Genomic DNA, 15149 nt, shown 5'->3' on the forward strand with positions numbered 1-15149 from the left:
TTTAAGCCGAGGAGCTAAGGATGTGAAGTTAGTTACATGGAGAGTAAAGAGAGGGATATTATGGGTGAACGGTATGGAATGGGACCTAAAGAATCTGGGAGAAGACTGGTTCAGGGACGAGGAGGCAGGCCAGGGTTAAATCTTACCAGACCTCCTAGGTCCTGCACAGACTTTGGATTTACTCTTGTAGACAACACCTGAAAAGTTTCTCTTCCTATTCCCCTTCTGTCCTTGTTATATCTTTTAGCAATTCTACAAAGTTAATGGACATTATAGGTCTACGCCCTTTGTCAGCAAAAAATTGCATGCTTAGTCACTCAGTCATGTCTGACACCTTGCAACCCTGTGGATTGTAGCTGCCAGGCTCCTCTGTCCATGGGATTTCTCAGCCAAGAATACTGGAGTGGGCTGCCAATTTCTGTTCCAGGGGATCTTCCCAACCCAGGGATCGAACCCACGTCTCCTGTGTCTCCTGCATTGCAGGTGGGTTCTTGGGAAAAAAAAAATGCTAAGAAATTAGTTGTTGCTAATTTTACATCAAACCCTGAACTAGGCCCCGTGTATTAAAATGTAAATAGGATGTCCAGTGGGTAGAAAAATGATCCCCTCAAATTGATGTCTACTGAGAACCTCAGGATGTGACCTGATTTGGAAACAGGGGGTTTTGTAAGTGTTAAATAGTTAGGATTATGTTATCCTGGTTTAGGCTGAGCCCTTGCCGAAAAATTGATGCTTTTGAACTGTGGTGTTGGAGAAAACTCTTGAGAGTCCCTAGGATTGCAAGGAGGTCCAACCAGTCCATGCTAAAGGAAATCAATCCTGAATATTCATTGGAAGGACTGATGCTGAAGCTGAAGCTCCAATACACTGGCCACCTGATGTGAAGAGCTGTCTCATTGGAAAAGACCCTGATGCTGGGAAAGATTGGGGGCAGGAGGACAGAGGAAGAGGATGACAGAGGACGAGATGGTTGGATGGCATCACCGACTCGATGGACATGGGTTTGAGCAAACTCTAGGAGTTGGTGATGGACAGGGAAGCCTGGTGTACTGCAGTCCACGGGGTTGCAAAGAGTCAGAGACGGCTGAGTGACTGAACGGAACTGAACTTGCAAGTAGAGAACTCGGCAGCACAAAGAAGAGGGTCACATGCTGAGGGAGGCAGAGTCTGGAGTGATGTGGCTAATAGACAAGAAACTCCAGGGCACACCAGGAGTCACCCGAAGCTGGAAGAGACGTGGGAAGATTCTTCTCTAGAGCCTGCAGAGGGAACAAGGCCCCGAGGACACCTTGATTTCAGACTTCTGTCCCTAGAACCATGAGCCAATACTTTCCTATTGTTGGAAGCTACCCAGTTCAGGGTGGTTTGTTGCAACAGCCTAGGAAACTAATACAGCTTGCATCTCCCTGCTCAGATGGCCCGAGTGTGTAGCAAATGGAATTCTCCAGGCAAGAATACTGGAGAGGATTGCCATTTCCTTCTCCAAGGGATCTTCCCGACTAAGGTACTGAACCAGGTCTCCTGTATTGCGGGTGGACTGTTTACCCTCTGAGCCTATCAGCGAAGTTCAAAAAGAAAGTAGTGTAAGTCAAACTATAAGTGTGTATGCAAGGCATGACAGAGCTTTCAGAACATCCCTAAAATTATTTCTTTCCTCTTTGAATTTAATTTCTTCTTTTCACTAGTGTTTTTTCAGAAATCTATGTTTTAAAGACAGTTTAACTTTAGGTAAAAGGTGGAAAATATTGGTTTCTCTATAATCTAAACCGAGCAACAAAGGACCTTTCTATTTGGCCAGATTGAGGCTTTCTGCATTTCTGAACACAGCTAAGTGCTCAAGGCATTAGAAGTTTGGATGATATCACTTCCTTTCTCAAGACCCAGATTTACTCTGATATTTTATTTTTCTTAACTCCCTCTGTCTTAACTCCGCTTATGTCCTGAAATTTCCAGTCCTCTGATCAAGGCGCACCTCTTTCAAAAGGCCTTTCCAACTGTCTTTATTTGAAACAAGTTTCCTTCATTCCTATACTGTAAGGCCTTTAATGCTGCATAGGTCTCATGGATTACATACTATAAACTCTTCATTTCTGCTTGCTTTATGAGTTTTCTAGGGCTGTTCTAACAAATTACCACAGCCTTGGGGCCTTAAAATGACAGAAATGTATTATCTCACAGGTCTAGAGGCCAGAAGTCTGAAATCAAGTGGCTGGCATGGCTCTCCCGTGTAGGAAGGCTCTAGACAAGAATCTTCCCGCCCCTCCCAGCTCCTCGTGGCTCCAGGTATCCCCTGGCTTGTGGCTGCATCGCTCCAGCCTCTGTCTCCATCTTCCTATGAATGTCTACTCTGTACCTTTCTCCTCTGTGGGTTGCTCACAGGGACATATGTCTTTGGATTTAGCGCCCACCAGAATAATCTGGGATGATCTCATCTTGAAATTCTTAATCACATCTGCTAAAATCCTTTTTTTGTGGGGGAGGAGCCAAGATGGTGGAGGAATAGGACAGGGAGACCACTTTCTCCCCTACAGATTCATCAAAAGAACAATTGAACACAGAGCAAACTTCACAAAACAACTTCTGATCGCTAGCTGAGGACATCAGGAGCCCAGAAAAGCAGCCCATTGTCTTCGAAAGGAGGTAGGACAAAATATAAAAGATAAAAAGAGAGACAAAAGAGCTAGGGATGGAGATCCGTCCCGGGAAGGGAGTCTTAATAGAGGAAGTTTCCAAACACCAGGAAACCCTCGCACTGGCAGGTATGGGGGAAGTTTTCGAATCTCGGAGGGCAACCTGACTGGGAGGGGAACAATAAATAAAACCCACAGATTACGTGCCTAAAAGCAACTCCCAGCAGAAAAGTACCCCAGACGCCCGCATCCTCCACCAGCAAGTGGGGGCAGAATGGAGAGGAGCGGGCGGCATTGCTTAGGGTAAGGATCGGGCCTGAGTGCCCTGAGGGCAATCAGAGGGAGCTTTTGTGAGATAAAATCCTTTTTTTTTTTTTCCAGATAAGATCATCTTTATAGGATCTGGTGGTGAGGATATGGACTTATTTTTTGGAAGGCCACTGCTATATTTACCTTTGCATCCATGTGTACCTGTATGTTCTTCATGCATAACACGCATCTGGTAATTAATTTTTTATTAAATGGAATAAAATTAAACTTTTGAACACCAACTTGGGAGGATCTACAAACTGTCCTCATTCGCTTTTTATCAACCATATTAAACTCACGCTAAGCCACAAATTCCATTCTTGTGTAGAATTGCATTTCTGTCAGTTGACGTTGTTAAATAGCAAATGACCTTTCCAGTACCAAAGAGACAGTAAGAGTCATCACTGTCTGTATATTATGCACTGACAAAGTCTTGAATACTGTCAGGACATTTAAAGAACATAATAATCTGAGCAGAAACAGAGGGCAATTTAAGATAATAGGAAATAAGAAAAAATATAGGGGACTTTTGAATTGTGGTGCTGGAGAAGAATCTTGGGAGTTCCTTGGACTGCAAGGAGATGAAACCAGGCAACCCTGAATATTCACTGGAAGGACTGATGCTGAAGCCGAAGCTCCAATACTTTGGGCATCTGATGCAAAGAGCTGACTCACTGGAAAAGACCCTGATGCTGAGAAGGCAAAAGGAAAAGGGGCAACAGAGGATAAGATGGTTAGATAGCATCGCCAACTCAATGAACATGAATTTGAGCAAACTCCAGGAGACAGTGGAGGACAAAGGAGCCTGGTGTGCTAGAGTCCATGCGGTTGTAAAGAGTTGGACATGACTTAGCAACTGAACAAAAACAACAAAAAGTAAGAAAGGATGGGCAAGGAGAGAAAACAAAAAGTCCCCAAACTCTGGAGTCATGTACCTTTAATTTCAGTATTGCTGTGGTTAATTGAGAATCCCCCTGTGAGAATTCACCGATCAAAAAGTCTAGAGCTTGTGAGGACTCTATTTGGTACCACTTGCACTAGGAGAAGACAAGTTTTGGAAACTCAGGACACAACAGAAGCTATTTCTTCGTGTTAGTTTTTTCTGTTCCAGGACTCATTTCATGATGACAGTCTAGCTCAATTGGTTAGATAAATGAAGTCATTCCAATATTCATTATTGTTTCTATAAAGTATTTTCTGTTTATTGTACAATTTGGAAGTGTCATTGGTTTACAGATGCCACCCAGAGCCACACGCTGCCACTGCCAAAGCTGGGGATTTCACACTGTTGCAACGTTAGAGCAAACAGGCCACAATATATACCAGATGCAACTGAACTGTGATGCAGCTTAAAAAGACTTAATCGAAAATGTCCTGAATCTACTTTGCCCAAGAATTATCACTGGGACAGTCTGCTCTTTGATATGGTAATACAACCAGCTGCCGGTTCATCTCTGTTTCCAATGTGGTAATCCAAACTGCTTTTCATCTTCTTTCCATCAATCATGTGACTTTTAATGTTTGTCGGGTTTAAGCTTCCATGTGGTCTTTCCAGGTGGTGCTAGTGGTGAAGAACCCACCTGCCAATGCAGGAGGTGTAAGAGACATAAGGCATAAGGTCGAGAAGACCCCCTGGAGGAGGGCATGGTAACCCACTCCAGTATTCTTGCCGGGAGAATCCATGGACAGAGGAGCCTGGCGGGCTACAGTTCATAGGGTCACAAATAATCCCACACAACTGAAATGACTACACACACACACACACACACACACATTCACACACAAGCTTCCCTGTATGAGGTTCATTCGTTTTCCTTTAATTGGGAACTGGGAGGCAGTGATTGGCTTAGACTCTTACCAAGGATGAACTCACCATTTGCATCTACTATTTCTCTTCCTCTGTATGTGACATCCTTCAAAGTAGCTTGTCTAAGTTTATAACTAACTGGATGCTAAGGTGACCAGAGAGCCTGCCTCACGCTCTGAGATGTTCACAATGGGCTGTGTGTTTGATCTATGTGTAAATGTGGACCATGGTAGAATTCACCTGTGATACAGAAGACCACCCACAGCTGGTCTCCACCCTTTCTTCCTATGCTGTTTGGTGAGAGTGTTGCAGAGCACCCAAATGTCTGCATACATGTGGGGATGGGAGGTGAAGAAGTCTAGGTATGATTTTTTTTAAATCTCATAATTAAAAGTTATTTTTCTGAAATGTCAGTAACTGTATAAATCCTGTGCTGGTGAAACAGAAGCTTCCTTCATCACATCCAAGATTGTGTGACAGACTTGATTCATGGAAATAGGTTTACCCACCCTCAGATGAATGAAAGAAGAAAAGGACTACAAAAAATGTGACAGTTGTGACACACACACGTGTGCATGCTTGGTTGTGTTTGACTCTTTGCGACCCCATGGACTGAAGCCCAACAGGCTCCTCTGTCCATGGAACTTTCCATGGAAGAATAGTGGAGAGGGCAGTTCCTACTCCAGGGGATCTTGCTGACCCAGGGTTCAAACCCATGTCTCCTGCATCGGCAGGCAGATTCGTTACCACTGTGCCACCAGGGACGCGAATACATGTACATGTGAATATATAATCATATATATTCTGTCCATCTCAGTCACAAATGGCAGCAGAGCACATATGTCAAAAAGGAATGGGGGTGGGATGGGAGGAAGGTCTAAGAGCAAGGGGACATATTTATGTACAAGACTGATTCGCTTCATTGTAACGCAGAAACTAACACAATATGGTAAGGCAGTTATATTCCAATAAAAAATAAAATAATGAACAACAACAGAAAGGAAGCCCATCAAGGATGCTTCTTTCTAAGTCTAATATCCTTGAGCATTTCTGTCTGATTACATGGGCTGAAATCTTTCATTTTAAGGGCTACAGGCATATCTTACTGCATTTCATGTTGTAATCACAAGCGTTAAGCCTGAGGAGGACCTAGAGGGCTATCTCAAATTCTTTTTCAACAGGGAATCTGAGATTCACAGAAGTTACAAGATTTGTCCAGGTTACTCGTGGGAGTGGTGAGACAGTCATGACTGCCACTTGCGGTTCTTTCTCTCATATCCACACAGTGTCACCCTGTTATCATCTTTAAGGCCGCCTTCCCCAAAGTAAAGACACTGACAGCTGGGGGAGGAGGTGGTGAATGCCTCCTAGAACGGCTAGAACCACGTAGGCCGTGGGAGGAACAGTGACTGTGGTGCTGTAGCTACCAGTGTGGGCACCCTGCTAGAACCCAGTGCCCGTCTGCTGAGAAGAAACTCTCAGAGTTGATTCACTCTGTCCCTCATCTCTGTTTACCTCAGCCGCTATCAAAAGTTCAAGCTTCCTGTGAAATCTGATAACCCTCATTCCCATTCACACATATCCGGTCTCAAGTCCCAACACGTCCCTCTCCCTCGCTAAGCCTCCCCACTGTGCCGACGGGCGTTCTCAGTCAAGAATCCAGCACACACACCCTTAACTTCCTAACTCACCTCCTTGACTGCTCTGAATGCGCCCTTCACCTCCTTATGTTCATGGAGACTCATCCCCTGAGCACACTCCTTCCTCAGCCGTCCTGTCGAGTGAAGGAACATCTTTTCTCCCAGTATCCCCTGAACCGCAGGGCTTGGAGCTGGGGTAGGTACCCTCTTGTTCTCCGGGCTACTGCTTTCAACCCATGTCACCCTTGTTCTGGCAACGCCTCACCCCTCTGAGACTCCTACCAACCAGTCACCCAGCCTCCGCCCTCCCGGCGGCCATGTTGGTGACCGATCTCATTCACGCGCGACTCCCAGTGATCATTCTTGCACACTTCAGCATTCTGGATCCTGACTTTCCGGTTCCTCGACCTCACCTTCAGTGGCCTTTTCTTGAATTTCACTTTAGTTTTCTACTCCCAGTGTCAAATCCAAGACCTGCCCATCTCTGGGAGGTGAGCCACTGGCTAGTTCTCTACCACCCCTGGTAACCTTCCAGCTCAATTGTTGGAAGTGATGACACCCCATGATTTCAATTTCTCCTGCTTACTGACACTCTCATTGACGAACCCTGCCACTATTCCTCAGTTATCTTGTGTTTTCACTTCCTTCCTCGCGCAGCCTAGATTCCCTGGTCCACTAGCACTGTCACACTTAGGCAAAAACGGTCACTCTCTGGCTTCTCTGCTCCATGACTGTATTCACCTGTCAAAACCCCAAACCCAGTGGCTCCAACCTTCCACCCTTCCCCTTCCTGCTCATTAACTGATTTATGCTGCTGGGGAATATCATACAGCTGTTTGGTTTCATTTTAAACTTATGATTGCCAATGTCAAATAACGTCTCAGGATTGCCTGGCAACCTTATCACATTTCCCTCCTCAATCCACTTTTCGGCTTTAAGTATCCTTTTTTCTTAAATATCTTCCACCCCCTGGCCACAGCCTCAACCTCTGTCTTAGAATGGAGGAAATATGCTTAACTTTTCATAGGCAAATGTCTTCATTTTGGCCTTAGGTCTGAGTCAGACTTCTTTGATCTCGTTTTGTTTCTCCTGTGTTATCAATCTCTCTATTCCTACTCTTCAATCCTATCAACAAGAAATGCAGACCACAATCTTTTCCCTTCCTCATATGTCTTCAGCATCTGCCCCATTTTTATGTTCTCCATCACAAAATACTTGTCAAGAGATACCTACATGCATGGTATCCAGTGCCTGGTTTCTCATTTACATTAAAAAATTTTGTTTTTAAAAACCTAAGTAGGGGCTTCCCTGGTGTCTCAGTAAAAGAATTTGCCCACCAGTGCAGGAGACATGGGTTCAATCCCTGGTTCTGGAGAATCGGTGGGATTCTTAGTTGCGGAGCAACTAAGCCTGTTCACCACCTACTTAGCCTGTGCTCTAGAGCCTGGGCGGAAAAGGCATTGGCACCCCACTCCAGTACCCTTGCCTGGAAAATCCCATGGACGGAGGAGCCTGGTCGGCTGCAGTCCATGGGGTGGCTAACAGTGGGACACGACTGGGCGACTTCCCTTTCACTTCTCACTTTCACGCATTGGAGAAGGAAATGGCAACCCACTCCAGTGCTCTTGCCTGGAGACTCCCAGGGACGGGGGAGCCGGGTGGGCTGCCGTCTATGGGGTCGCACAGAGTCGGACATGACTGAAGCAACTTAGCAGCAGCAGCAGCTAGAGCCTGGGAGCTGCAATTACTGAAGCCCATGGGTCCTAGAGGCCAAGCTCCAGAAACGAAGCTACTGCAGTGAGAAATGCGTGCACCACGACTAGAAGATAGGCCCCACTCACTGCAACTATAGAAAAGACCGCACAGCAATGAAGACCCCACACAGCCAAAATAAATAAAATCAAAGTAAAATCGTTATAAAGTTAAGAATATACTTATATTTAAAATTTCCTCTCCTTAGGCAGCTGCTTAAAACTCTTAACTGAATCTCCTATGATTCACTTTAAAGCACTTCTTAAATACTTAAAAAGCACTTCTCTATTTCTCAATCTTAGATCCTTATAATGGCTCCCTATACCGAACATGTCAGCTTATTCTTTTATACAACACCCTACAAACACATACACACACACACATCTCCTTTCCTTATCCTCCCAAATATAGTTATGTCAAACTTTTGGTTAAATCAGCATCCAGTGGTATGGAAATACCATTTGTAAACAAGACTGTGGCTTACCACCACTATACTTTTTCCTTTGAACAACTTTAAAATTTTTCCATAGTTATCAATTGCTTCAATTTTCTGATTATTTTTCCACATATCACAAACTCAATTACCACTGGAGCTATAGAATTTGTCTTAATATATTCAAACGTAAGAGGCATACTATCTGTTCCATTTCTACCAGATAAATCCTTCTGGAATCCTCTCTCCTCTGACTCAGATTTGACCACGGTCACAAAGGGGAGAGATATAATAAAAGAGACCCTCTGGCACCACTGTTAAAACTGCATATGCTCTTAGAAACCAAGCCTGGCCAACAAGTTTAAGGAGGTGATAATGAGATCATGAATAGCAACAGCTTCAGGATAAATGGAATCAGAGCACTACTTTTTACAGCCAAAAGGAACGTTTGCACCAGAAAGAAAGACTAGAATTTTTGTCACTTTTTGGTGCAGCATGGCAGAGGCAAACTCAGCTTCTACTAGTGCTCAAATATCTGACTAAAGGACAGTTCTTGTTCCTTCATGTGCATATACTAAATTCCAGTCCATCCATCCTTATACTAAATTTTTCAGCATATTAAAACTGTATTAATATAGATTCATTGAGGAGCAAAGCTTTACGAAAAGACTTAATAGAAAAATCATTTTCATCTTTTGTATAATAACCCCAATCGCAATTCTCAGAATGTCTTCTGCATCTTTTATAAACATATAGAGCTCCTGACCCCTACTTTAGAGGTGCTTATTGAATAAACAATATGGCCATGTCAACCTCTTAAAACTCATTCCTACCTCTTAGTAACTCTGAAATTAGTTTTTGGGGCTAATGTACTTAAAAATTTGTTTTCTTATCCATTCGTCTGCTGATGGGCATCTAGGTTGCTTCCATGTCCTGGCTATTATAAACAGTGCTGTGACGAACACTGGGGGTGCACGTGTCTCTTTCAGATCTAGTTTCCTCGGTGTGTATGCCCAGGAGTGGGATTGCTGGGTCATATGGCAGTTCTGCTATGGTACATATACACCATGGAATATTACTCAGCCATTAAAAAGAATTCATTTAAATCAGTTCTAATGAGATGGATGAAACTGGAGCCCATTATAGAGAGTGAAGTAAGCCAGAAAGATAAAGACCGATACAGTATACTAACGCATATATATGGAATTTAAAAAGATGGTAACGATAACTCTATATGCAGAACAGAAAAAGAGACACAGATGTACAGAACAGACTTTGGGACTCTGTGGGAGAAGGCGAGGGTGGGATGTTTTGAGAAAATAGCACTGAAACAAGTATACTATTAAGGGTGAAACAGATCACCAGCCCAGGTTGGATGCATGAGACAAGTGCTCAGGGCTGGTGCACTGGGAAGACCCAGAGGGATGGGATGGGGAGGGAGGCGGGAGGGGGGATCGGGATGGGGAACATATGTAAATCCATGGCTGATTCATGTCAGTGTATGGCAAAAACCACTATAATACTGTAAAGTAATTAGTCTTCAACTAATAAAAATAAATGAAAAAAAATTTTTCTCTCAGAAAATAAAGTAGGCAATCTTTGGGCAATTTCAATTCAAATTATGATACATTCTGAATTATTGGAATTCAGATGACTTGAAATGTTAAAATATATATGACAAAATATAAAAATAAATTAAAAATATAAACACATTTTACATTTATCTATACATGTATCCCTTCACCCCTGGGTTATACCTAAGATTCCTTCCAATAACACAAATATGACCTCCTTCAATTCAGTAAATGGGAACAGGTTATCACATGAATCTGAGCAAATTCTAGGAGATAGTGAAGGAGAGGGGGATCTGGCAGGCTATAGTCCATGGGCCTGCAGAGTTGGACACGACTTAGTGACTGAACAACAACAAAAACAGGTTACCAGAGCTCACCTTTAGGTTTTTATGTTGGATGAATGATTAGAGACTGAATATTAACCATTCATCTTGCTGCTTTTTTAGTGAAATCAACTATGATTTGATTTTCAACAAAGAAATACAAACACAGTCCTGGAGAGTGGAACCCAGTTACCCCCTCTCCCCCTAAGCTTCTTGGCAGACCCAGGCTTCCTTTACTCCTCATGTTCCAGAAGACAACTGGCCACAGAGAAATCACTTATTTAATTCGATACCCACATGATGTGGCAATTAGTTTTCAAGTACATTTTTGAAAAACACAAGTAGGACATCTGGAATGAGGTTGGGATGATTAGGTTTGGGGAGAGAAGACCGATAAATGGAAATTTCAGAAATCTTTACTGAAGAAACAAATATTCCAAGAGTAAGTGGTTCTGTCTATAAAATAAAATTGCTGTTTGAAATAAGAAGATGCTTACTGAGTTCTGCTATAGCACAAATCAATTTTTCATGATGATTCTTGGGTAAGAGCCATAAATCAAATCTTAAGCACTTTGGAAAAAGACCATGCTGATGTCTATTGTTTAAATTTACTATATCGTTATTAATTTGCTGACTACAACTAAAAGACTTGAAAATGCTAAAAAATACATAGTGACATTGACATTGGATGAATTACGATTAAAATACTCAAAATCATTTTAATCCATGTAAAATTTTATCTCAGTGCTATAAAGCACTTTTTTTTTTTAAAATGAGCCATGGATAATTTTCCTTAGAACACAGGATGGCAGGAAACCAACAATTGGGAACCACATTTCCTAAAAAGGCACTCATTTTGACAGACAAGAGGATAATTGCTCCCAAACCACTCTTTTCCATTTTTCATGACATGGCTTTTCCATTCTGTTCTAGATGTGGTGAGAAGACCCACCGTAAGTGTACCTGTTGTCAACTGCACTGACAAATCTTAATAAATAGGGATTTTACTCACTAGTTAAGAAAAAAACAAGAAGTCCATTAAAAGTAATCTCTCAGCATGAATTTCATATCGCATATATTTAGCAGGAATGCATTTGATCTTGAGAAGAGGGCTGCAATTGTAAGATATGATCCTTAGGGAGATCCTTCTTTTGTATCTTAGGGCATAATCAATGTTTACTTCTGGCTAAAGTCTCTTCTGGTTTCTTTGGCTTTTGGAAATATGATTTTCTTCTTTTTTTTAAAAAAAGATATTTATTTATTTGGCTGTGTCAGGTCTGAGTTGCATCATGTGGGGTCTTTCCATGTGGTGCACAGACTCTGTAGCTGTGGCCCGTGGGCTCAGGCATGTGGTCTTACTTGCCCCGCAGCATGTTGGATCTTAGTTCCCCCACCAAAGGTTGAACTCATGTCCCATGCATTGCAAGGGGGATTTGTTTTTACCACTGGACCACCAGGCAAGTCCTGAAGTATGACTTTCTGAAGCCATTTCAACTGTATTAGAAAGCTGACTGAGCTATTAAAAAGAATGCATTTGAATCAGTTCTAATGAGGTGGATGAAACTGGAGCCTATTATACAGAGTGAAGTAAGTCAGAAAGAAAAACACCAATACAGTATATTAATGCATATATATGGAATTTATAAAGATGCTAACGATGACCCTATATGCAAGACAGCAAAAGAGACAAAGATGTAAAGAACAGACTTTTGGACTCTGGGAGAAGGCGAGGGTGGGATGATTTGAGAGAATAGCATTGAATCATGTATATTACCATATGTGAAATAGATCACTAGTCCAGGTTTGATGCATGAGACAGGGCACTCAGGGCTGGTGCACTGGGACGACCCTGAGGGATGGGATGGGGAGGGAGGTGGTAGTGGGGGATTCAGGATGGGGGACATATGTACCCCCGTGGCTGATTCATGTCAATGTATGGCAAAAACCACTACAATATTGTAAAGTAATTAGCCTCCAATTAAAATAATTAGTTAAAAAAAAGAAGCATCCACAGATAGCCATACATTCTGTGGATGGGGATGGAGGTTCAGGGATTCACTCTACCTACAAAGAATCTTGGAATCATGCTAGGGGAGGTATAGAACTGAGTGGCTTAGTGGGATCAGGAAAATGGACTACTGGAGAAGACTAATGAACCTCAGAAAGAGAGGTGGTTCAGGAAGCAGTGCCCCTGAGGAAGCACCACAAGTGAAAACCTGGATTTAACAAGGAAGTTTCTTCTCTGAGCAAAGATTAGGTCAGTCGTTCTCAGTCCAGAGTCTTAACTAATCAGTCTAGACCAGGTACACAAAAGGGTTCTCCAGATGATTGTAATGTGCACCCAGGGTTGAGAAATACTGAATATTGAAGAGAGAGAAAGGCCGAAATACAAGGAGGTGTTGAGAAGGAGAGTAGCTGAGACGGAAAGGCAGAGTCCACTCTCTCAGTAAAGTGAGAGACAGAGTTAGCTCTTGATACAGAAAATGGGTTAGAGGTTTGGAGAGAATGGGAATTATATGAAGAGGGTGGGGGAATACAACAGGACTTTAACCAGAAATAACCTCGGAATGACCTAAAATATAGTGTGTCAAGTTATACAGTGACGCCTTATTGAATGACCTAAAATGCATCACAGGATGTGAAAGTTATATAATGACCCCTTATTGCTGAGAAAGAATAAATAAATTCGCTAAGCATCTGAGATACTCATAAATTTGTACCACAGTTTCTTCAACTAATTAGGTATATTTAAGTTCTTTGTTGATTGCACTGGCAAATTTTGACTCACCTTGAATAAATTTAGAGTCAAAATACTACATCTTTCTAAGGATATTTTTATGCAGGTTTATTGTGTTTGGTTAGTTGTTGATGTGCATATAAAGGAGTAACGTAACATTTCCCACGCTTCTCCAGCATGGCCACAGAGAAGATAATCAGCGTTGTTCTACAGCAAACAATGCTTGTTGCACAGCTGAGCTCTATGCCAATATAAGAAAAAGGTTACTCAACCTTTGAATTTACTTTCTTTTCCTTTTCTTTCTTTTTAAACCGGAATAGAGGTCTGTACAGTATGTGTAGCCCATTTTCTTAAAGGGAAATTCTTGTGTGTCTCCTAGGACCCACATGTTCTATGGCCCAAGCTTTAAAATTTTAATTCAACTTCTCTTTCATTATTCAAAACTGGGTCAGTGTATTGCAATTTTGTAAGTCTGACATTCTCATACTAAAAGGATTTGAACACTGCAGCTGTTTACCTTTTCAGACTAATTGAATATGATTCCCATCACTGTCAGTTTTACTCTTCTGTCTTTCAATTGCTAAACTATAATTAAGAGAAAGACACAGGGAGAAAACAGGGAATACATTATCCGTATGTTACTCATTGATGAGTCTCAGCTATAAACATTTTTTGGAAGGAAGATTAAAGAACTACATTATTTGATTTACTCAAGGTTAATATCCAGGTGCACTGAATTTTAAGTTAGCAGAGGAGCCCTACTGTGGAGGGAAGATAATGTTAGGCCCTGGGGTACAAGGCTGGCATTTTCCCCTAGGTCCACTTACTAACTGGAGCTTCTCAGGTGTTCCAATGGGTAAAGAATCTGCCTGCAATGCAGGAGAGGCAGGAGACACAGGTTCAACCTCCAAGTCAGGAAGATCTCCCGGAGGAGGGCATTACAACCCACTCCAGTATTCTTGCCTGGAGAATTCCCACAGACAGAGGAGCCTGGCGGGCTACAGTCCATAGGCTTGCAAAGAGTCAGTCACTACGAAGAGACTACACATGCACACATATACTATTACTATTAACTATAAACCATAACTTTAAATAAGTCCCTGAAATTTTTATGTTTCAGTTTTTTATATGCAAAATGGCAATGAAAACATCCTCCCTCACTAGGTTGTTAATAAAATGAATGGAATAATGTGTGTGAAATATATTTTAATGTGACTTACCTTGAATTTAATTCTATTTTGGGGATGTGTTATAGTTGCATATTGAATTTCCCCAAAACAAAGCAAAATAATATTGGTGGTTTATGTATTTTAAGTTCTATAATGATTAACTTTACAAATATTAGCATTATACAAAACAATGTACAATGCTATGTATAACATAGGGGTATTTAAAATAGAACTTGCGAGTACACTTCTGAACATAGAAAGGAGCTAGCCCACTTACAGTTCTTTTCTTTCTCTTGTGCTGGTGTTGGTGCCATGAAGTTATAAGAAACATATGAGAGAAATTATACTAAAAAATGTGAGAATTTTTTCCTGCCTCACCATCACATATGTTGAGCCCCAGACGCAATTATCCTTTTAGAATGTATTACAGATGCGGCACTTAGCAAATGGGTACAAGATGTTTGTTCAGATAGAAACTCGCAGGCCAATGCTAGGGGAAGCTGGCAAAAGCTTTCAGCAGGCAATGTTTCTTGTAGGTTGCCAACCCAGATGATTTTTTTTTCCCTGAGAGTTTTGGCAGCTGTCTTCCATGTCTTCAGGTTGCACTTCTAATTGGTTGTTCCCATGACAATGTGGACGTTCAACCATATTCTTCTTTATTAACTGGCTATAAAATGGAGGTGTGCCCTAAGCAAAATGGGATTTGAGGCGGGGACAACAATTAGGATAAAACCTACCACACTTTTCTGTATGATGGTAATCATGTAACCAAGAG

General features: G+C 42.0%; 1 protein-coding gene across 2 annotated transcripts in view; it reads right to left on the minus strand.

Annotated features, from left to right (window-relative positions):
* The window catches only part of FBXL7 (F-box and leucine rich repeat protein 7), a 421061-nt gene that overhangs the window by 136284 nt on the left and 269628 nt on the right, over positions 1-15149 (minus strand). The gene's annotated exons all lie outside the window — the stretch shown is intronic.

Source organism: Cervus canadensis, chromosome 16 (genome assembly GCF_019320065.1).
Source record: "Cervus canadensis isolate Bull #8, Minnesota chromosome 16, ASM1932006v1, whole genome shotgun sequence".
NCBI classification, from domain to species: domain Eukaryota; kingdom Metazoa; phylum Chordata; class Mammalia; order Artiodactyla; family Cervidae; genus Cervus; species Cervus canadensis.